The sequence below is a fragment of the Pinus tabuliformis genome, chromosome 8 (genome assembly GCF_031772625.1).
Source record: "Pinus tabuliformis cultivar Carrire ecotype Pingquan chromosome 8, CPIR1, whole genome shotgun sequence".
Classification (NCBI taxonomy): Eukaryota; Viridiplantae; Streptophyta; class Pinopsida; order Pinales; family Pinaceae; genus Pinus; species Pinus tabuliformis.
This window is the reverse complement of record NC_142294.1, coordinates 601,338,029-601,347,281: the sequence shown is the minus strand read 5'-3', so window position 1 is coordinate 601,347,281 and position 9,253 is coordinate 601,338,029. Positions and strand designations below refer to the sequence as shown.

Genomic DNA, 9,253 nt, shown 5'->3' with positions numbered 1-9,253 from the left:
ACCCTTAACATCACTGGATTTTTGCCCACCGAGTTTTAAACCTCTGACCTTCACATCACTAAATGACTTAACAGTGCACCCCATCACAATCTATTCTCCTCTCTGATCAAAAACCCTTATTCTTATTTTGATACTAAATTTTAGAAATACCCATAAACAAGTCCATTATTTTTGTAATCTTTTTGGAATTACAAAATACTTTTGAAAACCATCATCACCTATCATGCCTCAGGCAAACAATCCAAACATTAAGATCAGACAGTGTAATACATGGGATTGGGCAGCTTGAATGTTCTATCCCCAACATCATATCCAGTCAGATCACTCCACTGAGTTCCCCAAAATCCTAAACCTATCTTGCTCAATCTTCAATCTCCTCTCAAATTTAAAAACCATAGCGCTATTCTCATAATGTTCCGGCTCCCTGCAGCACAAATTAACGATTAATCTCATGAACACAACTCTTTCCATGCATTACCCATCAAAACCAAACATTCCAAACTCACAAAGACACATCAAAGAAACGAAATTGCTAAATGCATCGGTGGTTGCAGAGATCACCTCAACAAAAGCGCCTCCCATGAATGATAACCAGCCAGTGCCAGATTCTTCTTAGTGGCATTCCTCTCGTAGTCGTACCTGGCTGTTAATAGAAAGATCTTGAACCCCAATTTCAGCAGATGGTTGTACAAACTACGACTGGCAGGCAATGGTGGGGCCTCTGCCAAATCCGACCACTCTATAAACGCACCATCGTCGACCCCCTATCCTCTGCAAACGGCGAGACCCAAAAAAATTGGGGGAAATAAAGTAGAGGGGAAAGGCGTTTGTTAATTGGTTCTGCCAAATCTGCCTACTTTATAAAAGCAGCACCCTTCATCCCCTTTTCTGCAAACAGTGAGCCCAAAAAAAAGAAGGGAAAATTGCAGAGGGGAAGGCGTTTGTTTGCTAGTTCATCTTACCCATAGCATTGGCTAGCGAAAAAGGGCAGGCTTGAGAGCAGTGTCTCGTCCACGTCGAAAACCCACGCGTCCTTCCCATCGCCTGAGAGTGTGAGAGAATTAACATAAGCCATGGATTCTTTGGCCACCATTTGTAAGTCCCTCACATATTGGCTTCCACTTTCGATCATGTAGCTTTTCACGGATTTCACGAACTCAGGAGGCACCACGGTCCATGAGCACAGAGTGTTTTTTTCTGCACCTAACCTCCATGCCTCGAAGTTATGTTGGCTCTCTTGCTTCAGATCCCACGTCTCCCTGTGCGCTGTGAATTGCTTTGATACCTTTCCATAGCTCTTGGGTGTAGTGAATCCGATATTGCGACAATGGTGGTTGATGCGAGTGTGTAGTACCAGAGCCATGGAAAAGGGACAGTCATTGAAGATCTTGAAGGTATTAGCTGCGGTAAACTGCAGAGCACAGAGGGGGTTGGGATTGTCGTGGTTAATGAGGGAAAGTGAAGCCGTGGAAGATGAGGGTGAGATTCAAGTATAGTATATGCATGTATGGCGCTGATTCTACTTAGCTTTCTCACGAATTAAAAAAGGGGGGAAGGTGGATTCTCGCGTTACGACTCTGTTTTTTTTATTGCCAGAGTGTACTCCCAGACTCGCACAACTCCAAGCATAGATATCCGACATGCTTCTGACTTCACTTTATATTGTGTTTTGATAATATTTTGAAATGTGATATATAATAGTAAATTAATTGTGTTGTTTTGTTTTGTGTTATTAGATTTTGGAAAAATTTTAAAATTTATGTTGAAAATGAAAATCGCCAATATTGAATACCTATTGAAGTGACCTATCATATATAGATTTATTGATTTGAGTGGTATTGAATATCAAGCCAGTTTGCAAAGGTGAGAGCTCCCCAAACTGCAATAACTTTAGGTCTCCTACCACCCTGTCACTAGAAATGGTAAAAGCCTCCATGTTCAAGAGTGATGACCACTCTACAACCACATCTCCTCTGTTGACATGCTCCATCAAAGGATCCTCTGGGTAGAGCCCCTTAATATTCTTATGAGTGTTCTTCCTCGATTTTATAGCTGTCTTTTTCAAACCAATCTCTGAAAAATAAGTGATGGCCTTCCTAATCACCTCCCAAGCCATAGGGTTCTTGTTTTCAAACAGTCAGGGGTTCCGACTATGCAAAATGGCCCAGATGATATAGAATGGGAGAGTTTGATATTATGGCTTATCCTTTGTCCAATGAGTGAAGAATTGTATTAGTGTGTGTGGGGTTCCCGGACAATCAAGCTTCAGTAAATCCGTCACCCCAAACCATGCCTCCTCGGCAAAAGTGCATCTAATAAGAAGGTGGTCTATCTCCTCTTCCTGTAACCGACACATAGGGCAGATGGCCGGGCCATGAAATCCTCTACCTTGCAAGTTATTCCAGGTAAGAACCCTATTATGAATTGTCAGCCACACAGATCAAAGAAGTTTCTTAGGAATCTCCTGCCCCCACACAACCCTGAACCAAGAATTAACGCAGAAAGATTTTTCGGTCAATGGAAGAATGTTGTAAATATATTTAACTTTGGGGATTCCATTCTTCATAGGGGCTTCCCACTATAAACAGTCCACACCAACACCAATGCAAACACCAGCATGATATAAATTAGTGAGATATGACTCCCATTCGATAGCCAATTCATAGAACAATCCAATATCTTTGGACCACTTCCAAGAAGGGTGAGTTGTGAGTCGATGGTTCCTGTTGGCTATGTGAGAAAAGTTTATGATTTTCTTTTCTCAGAGGTTGGTGATGAGGGCATCCGAGAGGGTGTGATTTTTGGTGAATCCCTTCAATGCGTCCAACCCAACCTTCGTCAGTTTACCATCCCCAATAGACCATCTCATAAACCCTAGTAGCCAATGACAGTTTTTTGACATGCTTCTCCAAATTTAAGATGCACAATTTGTCCTTTTATCCCCCATCCTTGTCCAGGTTGAGAGGGTTTGCCCTTGCATCTATTTATCTCCGATGATATTCCCCCATATACCATTGATGTTTGCAGCCCTGCAAAGGCTTTGTATGATCAGGGCACAATTGAAGTTGTGTGTGCACAAGATGCCCCATCCTCCCTCTACAGTCGGTATAGTAATGGCCTTCCATAGGACTAGGTGTATCTTCCCCTTTAGCTTTGTACCCGACAAGATGAATCTTGCCATGAGCTCATCTATCTTATGATAGACCGCCATGGGCAATACAAACAAATGCATTCAGTACACTGATATGTTCAGAAGGACATAGCAAACTAGTGTCAATATACCTCCTAATGAAAGCCACTTATGAGCCCACCCAGTCAATTTCCTCTTATATCTGTCCAAAAGCCAGTCCCAATCATGGATGCAATATTTGTTTGCCTTCAAATGAAAACCCAGGTAATGGATACCATCATTTAGGTTTGTTGCCGCAAATCCCAAAAGGTTACCAATCTCCTAGCAACGTGGATCACCCAAATCATCCGAGATCAGGACAGATTTATTATTGTTTTGTCATGTTTATATGCACCATTGAAGTGATCTATCAGATATTGATTTTTTGATTTGAGTGGTATTTAGTCTTACATGAGTTTACAAGCTCTGTCATGTTTATATGCCTGATGCTCAATATTGGCAAAAGGGCGGATGACATACCTCGCATGACCTAGGTATTTAGGGCTCTCTGGCCTACGAATGGATGGCTTTGTCTCAAAATTATCATGTAGTGGGATCATTCTCAATAATAGGAGGGACATGACAATCTGGCCTCAGAATGCTGCCACAGTTCATGGCGAGGCTAGCTTACAATGTTATCAATGAGCATGTTGATATTTTTGGTGTTAAAAGGTGGATGAAGTTAATTTGGAAATGTTTGATCTTGCCAAATCTAAATTGTTTCACGTGGTTGACTCTCAACAATAGGGTATTGATTGGGGATAATCTGATTCCTCATGGATTCAAAGGTCCAAACATTGGTATCCTTTGTCTCCAAGGATTAGAGTCAGTACAACATCTTTTCTTTTCTTGTGGTTTTATCCAAAGCCTTATGGAAGGAGGTTGTACACACTCTAAATCTTCGGGAATTCGAACCCATTTTCTTTCTGGAAACCAGTGTTGGTTGGTGGGTTTGTAACATGGGTCCTTTTAAATTTATGTCTATCTTCATAGCATGGAGAATTTGGAAAGTCTGCAATAATTGGATCTTTGATAGCTCTCATTTCAACATCCTTTGTATTCGTTTTCAGATCCTCAGGTTCTTTTATGACTATCATCGCCCTTTGCCATCAAGTAAGATGTGCTTCATCCATGTTCTAGAGGCTCTTATGATGAAGTATAGTGGTTACTTTGACGAGGCTCAACAGTTGGGCTCCTATGGTTGTCGTGGCCATATCTCCATTCCTAGCAATCTTTCTATACAATTATGGCTGAATGTAGGGAGTGGCTCCAATACAAGAGCAGAGGCCATAATGGTTTGGGCCCTTATATATATTGTTGCATCAATGGTTTTAGTTTCCCTTCAGATATATGGTGACTCAAAGGTTGTGGTTGATTGGTTTAATGGTAAGAGCAAACTTCAGGTATATTTCCTACAATGTTAGCTGGATAGAATTCAGGCAATGAGGGGACATTTACATAATTTATTTATCCAACATGTTCATAGAGAACTGAATAGTAGGGCAGACTCCCTCTTGAAGAGAGGACTACAGGTAGAGGAAGGTTATATTTTCCTTGAAAATTTTCAAGAGGGCTCACTGGTTGGAAGACAAAGAATTCAAATCCGCACTGGCCATCATCTCAAACAACAAGTGCTTTCACATCAACAATCTTTGCTTTCACATCAACAATCTTTGTGGTTATTTCAGGCTCATTGTGTGGAAACTACTTATATATGCTATGTTAGTTATACTTCTATATTACTTGTAGTTTTTTTTTTTCTTTCGAGGACAATTTTTTTACTTGTCATACTAAGACCTTTTTTTGTTCACGCTTTGGGTCTTTAAAGGTTATCTTGGTATTAAGAAATTATCAACAGATCCATTGATGCATTCAAAAATAGATTTTAAAAATGGTTTCGCTTAATTCCAACCAAAAACTTCAAAACATAAAATAATTAGACAACATCGTAAATTTAGTAATTATAAAGTTTATTTTTCAGATTTTAAGTTAAGAATTAAAAATAAAACACAATATAATAACATCTTAAAAATCAATATTAATAAATTTCAAATTACTAAAAATCAATATTAAAAAATTTCAAATTACTATATGTGATGATGGTTCATGGAAATATGAAATTTAACTTTGATATGTTTTGAAAGTTTTTGAACATATCTTCGCATCAAATTTATTTACTATTCAACATGAATTTACTGAAATTACAAATTTGATGTCTAAATTTTAGACAATCCAAAAATCTTTAAAAAATTTCAAGGAACTAAATCTATTGATACATTTAGAAATAAATTTTAAACTACAAAAAATACCATCCAAGCAAAAATTATTTTTCTTAATTTCAACCAAAAACTTTAAAACAAAAACAATCTAAAAAAAGCTTTAAAATTAAAAACAATTAAACAACCCACTAAATTTAATAAATTTAAAATTTATTTTTCAGATCTTAAACTAAAAATTAAAAATAAAACCAAAGATAAAACACAATATAATAACAACATCCTAAAATTCAATATTAAAAAATCTGAAATTACTCAAGCTTTTATCATGTAGAAAATTCCCCAAAAATTATTTAAAAACCCTTCTACCTTTAAGGAGTGCATCGCGTTGTGCATTGAATAAAAATCGTACGAGGGATTTTCCTATTATTGCCAAAAATTGTATGCGCATAAATGTATTAGGAAAAATTGGAAGAGATGGAGAGAATGATGGTACACGCAATTTTAATGTATTTTATTAGTTTCAATGGTTATATATTGGATTCATGATCATAGTTTTAAAATTCTGACTTGGATTTGGAACCAACCAAGGGTCCACTCTCGATATTTATTCGGCCTAGTTGATTTCAATGACTCGGTCTTTGTAAAAAATACATTAAATATTAATTTTTTTTTATAAAAAAACATAATTTTAAAGATTTTCATTCATGTTTCCAAACTCAAAACATTAGAATATAGAGAGAAAACAACATATGAAAAATCCAAAAGCAACCAAAATTGTTAGATCTACTGGTGGACATATTAACCACATGTCCTTGAATCTAATCGAGAGCTCATGATTGGGACAATATCACTAGCTTTTTTACTTCCTCCGGGAGCTTTTCAAACGTGGAAGCTATAAGAGCTTCCTCAATTTCTTTCTAGCAAGAAGTACATGTATGTCTCCAAGGATGGTGCAATTGGGTCATTTCAGCTGATGCCACTCTCCAAATGACACTCTTAGACTCAATAATGGTGAAATTATGGTCATTGTATCATTGTAGAGTCCACATCTAATGATGATGACAATTAAGGGTCTTGCTTTGTCTCTCTTGGTCTTTTTTCAATTTCCTCTCCTTTCTGCGAAAGTAGTTCATCTCACTTTGTTATGACTCATGGGGATTATAATCCTCCATCTAGTGTCATGTAACCTTCTTGTAATCCCCATTTTTTGTGGGTTTCTAAAGTGGGACAATGGTAGATGTTTTAAGTACACCTTTTTAGTCCCATCGACCTGTTTTGGCCATCGGTGGACATCACTAACCAATCAAAAAATAAAAAATAAATCCTTATATTGATAAAAGAAGAACATAAATTAATATAATTTGTGTTTCTTCATTTCGATTCTTTTTTGTGAAAATCACATCAATGATGTGTCTCATTGTCGTATTTTTATGCTCAAAATCAAAATTCCCACTGACATGTTTTGAGTTTTCACCCAAGGCTTTTATATTAGACTCGCTTTGTTATGACCAGCTCGATCGAGTCGGCCAATTTGTTACCACATTGGCCGAGTCGGCCAATTTGTTACCACATTGGCTGAGTCGGTGTCCAGCTCAACTGATTTCATAACGGACTGACCTTCGGATTGGTTTTTGTACTAAGCCGGCCCAGGCAGGGGTCCGACTTGGTCGACCAAGTCGAGTTCGATTTCGACGACTTGGTTTTTAAACACTACTCATGATGACAACCTACAAATCACATGACACACATGACATGGAAACATTATTTCCAATACTCTCCCTTAATAATTGCACATTACACACATTATAACAACAATACTAATCTTTGTCATATTTCTTTGATATGGTCATCACTAACACTCATATCCACTCTGAAATCTCACAATTTTCACTCTTTTCTTCACCACACTTTTGAGCATCCTATTTGATCCATTTAATACATAACTGCTTCAGAGCATTGTTGATGTACTTTGCATAATTAGCGCTTCTCAACCTTCCGGAGTGCAACGGGAAAATCTCAATATTGAAAAATCTTATGGCACTGTCACCCTGTTGAATATATGGTTTTCCGCTATATTCACTAGTTATCTAAGATAACATTATGGGTACAGAATGTCTTCAACAGACAATTCTACAACTTTTGACCTTGTCTAAATAACTTGCACTAGTGCTATCGGAGCACGACATGTCACACCAACTTAATCTTATTAAAAATTACCTGTGACTATTACATTAATCTAATTAATAATTAGCTTATATTAATCTAATTAATAATTAACTTGTTCTTTTTATTTCTACATCTTTTGATTTTTGTACAATATAATAACATACTATAACTCAAACCATTAAACACAACTAAAAAAATTGATAAAATAAAAAATTTAAATTATATAAACACAACCAAAAAATTTGATAAAATTGAAAATTTAAATTATATAATTTACACAATTTTTTTTTTTTAATATATCAATTCAAAAAAATATAACTTAAAAAAAACTACAATGCCATCCAATTCCAGAAAAAGCTAAAACCAACTAATGTGCCCGTACATTATCATACATATCAATAAATTTCAGAGGGAAAAGACATTTGATTGCTAGTTGATCTTACCCATATTGTCGGCTAGCGAAAAAGGGCATGCTTGAGAGCAGTGTCTCGTCCACATCGAAAACCCACGCGTCCTTCCCATCGCCTGAGAGTGTGAGAGAATTAACATAAGCCATGGATTCTTTGGCCACCATTTGTAAGTCCCTTACATATTGGCTTCCACTTCCGATCATGTAGCTTTTCACTGATTCCACGAATTCAGGAGGCACCACGGTCCATGAGCGCAGAGTGTTTGTTTCTACGCCCAACCTCCATGCTTCGAAGTTAAGTTGGTTCTCTTGCTTCAGATCCCACGTCTCCCCTTGCGCTGTGAATTGCTCTGATACCTTGCCATAGCTCTTGGGTGTGGTGGACCGGATAATGGGACATTGGTGGTTGATGCGAATGTGCAGTGCCGGAGCGCTGGAAAAGGGTAAGTCATTGAAGATCTTGAAGGTATTGGCTGCGGTAGACTGCAGAGAACAGAGGAGGTTGGGATGGTTGTGGTTAATGAGGGGAAGAGAAGCCATGGAGGATGAGGCTGAGATTCAAGTATAGTATCTGCATGTATGAGGCTGTATATACATGTATGTGGCTGATTCTGCTTAGCTTTCACACGAATTAAAAAACTAAAAAAAAAGGAAGGTGAATTCTCGCGTTACGTCTCTGTTTCTTTCGATGCCAGAGTGTACTCCAAGATTCAAACAACTCCAAGCATAGATATCCGAGATGCTTCTGACTTCACTTTAGATTGTCTTTTGATAATATTTTGAAATGTGATAGATAATAGTAACTTAATTGTTTAGTTTTGTTTTATTAGATTCTGGAATTTTTTAAAAATTTAAATTCAAAATGAAAATCGCCAATATTGAATACTTATTGAAGTGATCTATCAGATATAGATTTATCTCATATTTGTTGATTTCAGTGGTATTTAGTCTTATTTAACTTTACAAGATTTGCCATGTTTATATGTTAATGCACTGGTAAATGTGCAGATGGTATACCTGGTATGAGCTGGGTTTTTGAGATTTTTTGGTCTATAAATGGATGATTTTGTCTCAAAATTATTATGTAGGGTCAATAATAAGAGGGACATGACAGTTTAGCTTGGGAATGATGCTATTGTTAATGGTTAGACTAGTTTAAGATGTTATCAATGAGTATGTTGATATTTTTGGTGTTAAATGGTGGATGAAGTTAATTTGGAAATAGTTGATCCCGACAAAACTAAATTGTTTCATGTGGTTGTTTCTAAACAATAAGGTATTGATCGGGGA

At 37.0% G+C, this 9,253-nt stretch overlaps 1 pseudogene; it reads right to left on the bottom strand.

Annotated features, from left to right (window-relative positions):
• Positions 1-254: 254 nt before the first annotated feature.
• Positions 255-8,639, bottom strand: LOC149236918 (acid phosphatase 1-like; annotated as a pseudogene).
• Between the last annotated feature and the right edge of the window lie 614 nt (positions 8,640-9,253).